Source organism: Myotis brandtii, unplaced genomic scaffold, assembly GCF_000412655.1.
Source record: "Myotis brandtii unplaced genomic scaffold, ASM41265v1 scaffold604, whole genome shotgun sequence".
NCBI classification, from domain to species: Eukaryota; Metazoa; Chordata; class Mammalia; order Chiroptera; family Vespertilionidae; genus Myotis; species Myotis brandtii.
This window is the reverse complement of record NW_005370286.1, coordinates 1,565,835-1,569,279: the sequence shown is the minus strand read 5'-3', so window position 1 is coordinate 1,569,279 and position 3,445 is coordinate 1,565,835.

Below are 3,445 nucleotides of genomic sequence, written 5' to 3'. Positions count from 1 at the left end.
ACCCCACAGGGAAGCTCCCTCTGAACTCTGGGACAGGCATTTCCGAGAGACCTGGGACAGGTGTCAGAGAGGTTCAAGCCAGAGAACTCAGGCCAGGCGTCCACGGGGCAGCCCCCATACACCAGGGACAGCTGAGGCTGCTGGACTCCCAGATGTCGTCAGGAAGGGGCACCTAGGGGACAGGGGAGGCCACCCACCCCAGGAGGCGCTGGCCATGGCAAAGCCCCACCCTCTGAGGGGGAAGCCTCCCCAGGGGACAGAGACCGGCCTGGATGGCAGCCAGGAGCCCTTCCTTCCGGAAGCGCCCACGTGGGCAGTGCTGCTCCCGTGCATCCGCAGAAGCGCGGAGCGGGCGCCCTGACACAAATCTTTTACTGGGCGCTCAATTAGCGCGTTTGGCAGGTGGTCAGATGCCCCCCGGAGAGCAGCCCCGGGAGAGAGCTCATTACCCGAGATCCCACACCTGGTGCCCGCAAGGCCCCTGGGGAATTAGCTCTGAGCCGTGATTTACGGCCCCTCCCTTTGTCCTTTCCTGAAGGAGACAAGGTTCTCTGGGCCTGTGTGATGGCCGCCCCGAGGGCCTGGGCCTCTGCAGTCACCACAGCTGGCTGCCTCCTCCTGGGAGCCCCTCCAGATTTAGGCAACTGCTGTGTGCCCCTGGCCAGGCTCCTGTCTGCACCGGGGCATGGAGTGGGGTGGGGTGATTTCAGCAGGGACCTCTTCAGGTGGGGGGTACTGGCCCTGCTTGCTGGGTGTGTAGGTCTGGCCCAGCGTGCCCCCAGCGTGGGTGTGGCTGCAGGCAACAGGTGGCCACAGGTGTCCTCTCAGGAAAGGCTCCCCAAAGCGGGAGGGCAGGCAGGCCTGGGGTAGGGAGGGGGCTCAGTCTTTAGTTCAACCAGACTCACGTAGGACGTTTCCTCCTGGAGCGCCAAGCTGCCTCTGTTGGGAAGTCGTTCACTCAAGCTTTCATTCATTCATTCATTCATTCATTCATTACAGCTCTTCACAGCCTGGGCCCCTGGCGCGTGGGTGCCTGTCCTGACCAGGGACCCTGCAGGATGCTCGGAAAGGAAGGAGGCACCTATGGGCCATTTGCAAGGAGAGCGAGAGGTTGAGGTCTGGGCTGCACACCCGGGGGGTTCTGAGGGTGGGTCTGGAAGGAGAGGAGGAAGTCCAGGTGGGGGCTGCCAGGTGAACTAAGGAGGGCGGAGGCACCACCATGAGCAGCAAATGAAGGTAACGGAGGTGTGTGTGTCGGCAGAAGGGGGGACATGTGCACACGTGGCACCTCGAAGCAGCCACATCTGCCCTGTGCACATCTGTCCCAAAAGCGGAGGGTGGCCCCGTGTCATGCCAGTTGTCCGGGAAGCCACACGGGACCCGCGGGTCCCGCACACCCATGTGGTTCTGGGAGCCAATGAAAGGGCTCCCTTCAGAAACTTCTGTCAGATCTGGGTGGTTCCCTTAGGACAGTGGTTCTCAACCTTCTGGCCCTTTAAATACACAGTTCCTCATGTTGTGACCCAACCATAAAATCATTTTCGTTGCTACTTCATAACTGTAATGTTGCTACTGTAATGAATCGATGTGCAGGATGGTCTTAGGCGACCCCTGGGAAAGGGTCGTTCGACCGCCAAAGGGGTCGGGACCCACAGGTTGAGAACCGCTGCCTTAGGAGAAGAAAGGTGAGGCCAGCAAAGGGACAGAGGGAACTCAGGTTTGGGCGACAAAAACGTGTGGTGTAATTCTGTCCACTTTTCTGTGGAGGCACCAGTTATGACAATAAACACCCGTTAAAGAAATAAAGGAGCTGCAGTGTGGAGAGGTTCTGCCAGGGGGAGGTGCTGGCCCATCCAGGGAAGGGGCTGGGGAGAGGGGTCCACCAGACAGCCTCTCCCTGCCATCTAGGTCCCACCCCCTGGGCCCTGACTGCTGTCCAGGCTGCTGCCTGCCACGAAGGGGTGGGCAGCTGGGGCTCCACAGCGTCCCTGGCCGCTCCACCCTCTTTCTTAGCACCTGCTGGGGCCCCAGTCTCCTAGGGCCTGGCCTGACTCTTCCTGGGGAAGATGCTTGGCTTACAAAGTCCCCTTGGGAAGCCACACACCCTTGGCTCAGGGTGCCTAGAGGCCCCTCGGCAGAGCCTGCTCCCTGGGGGTGCACATCCCCTGGGGGTGCACATCCCCTGCGCCAACACTGGGAAGCCCGTTGGTGTTCGCGTCTTCATTCAGCAGCATTTATTCAGCCCCCGAGAACGTGAGGTGCCTGCACCTGGAATACTTGCGGGTTTTGGTTATACAACTGCTACATGTTCGGTCAGCAAATGCATTCAGCAGGTGCCCTTGCAGAGGAAGGGGAGGCTGAGTGCGGGGGCCCAGCTGTGGCCAGAATGGAGGAGGTGTGAGCCATGATGAGATGCCTGGAGAGTGGTCCAGGGCAGAAGGCCAGCACAATGAGAGGGTGAGCGGGGAGGTCAGGGGTGGTGAGGCCCCAGGCCTTGGCTGGATGCACACTGGTCGTTATATGGCGATTAGGCCGAGTTGGAGCATGGAAGCTGCACCTGGCAATAATGCAGGTGAGAGAAGGGCAGGGATTGGGCCAGCTGGGCCTCCTCTGCCTACCCATTTGTGCCCCTCCCACCCCAGCCTATCCCCCTCCCCAGCCTCCCGTGCTCTGCCTTTCACAGACCCCCTTGCTCCTTCCCGCTGGGCCTGCCTGTCAGGCTCCTAGGGCAGGGGTGCTGGTCTTTCCTGTCCCGCAGACTTGCCCCAGGTCCCTTGGAGTAGGAGGGGCTGCGATTTGCTCCAGCCCGCCACCTTCAGCCATCCCAAAACCAGCTCATCCTCTGCATCCCTAACCCTGCCCCCTCCCCCACGCACCCTATGGGTCCATGGTCCCGGTCCAGTCCAGCAAGGCGCTAACGCGAGTCCCATTGTTTCCTGTTTGTTACCAGCCCTCCCGCACGGTGAGCTAGGGGGCCGCAGTTGGCCAGTTCACGTGGTTCCCCCAGGGCACAGCTGGCCCCTAGCAGGTGCCCAGTAAAGAAATGTTGAACGAGTGAGGTCTCCGCCATATGGCGCGCGCTCCATTTCCCCACGACGCTGCTGGCCTTCCTCGTTCGCAGGACGTTTTCTCTGAGACCAGGAGGTGGCACTGGCGAGCCTCTCCCTGCTGAGGTCCGCCCAGGCAGCGCGCCCCAGCCGGAGGCGCTCCTTCCCTTTGGCAGCCACCCGACCTTCCCGGGAGGAGGAGTGTTCCTCGGATCCTACCGAGGGGGCGGCGCGTGGGGGCGCAGGAAGAGGGGGTGCGGTGGGAGCCCCGGTAGTGGGTGGAGGGGGCGCAGGCAGCGAAGCGCCCAGAGACGCGGGCAGGGAAGACGAAGCTAACAGGCCTTTATAAGGGGATCAGGGCGGGAAGCGGGCGGCATCCAGGAGTGTGGGCGGTCGGG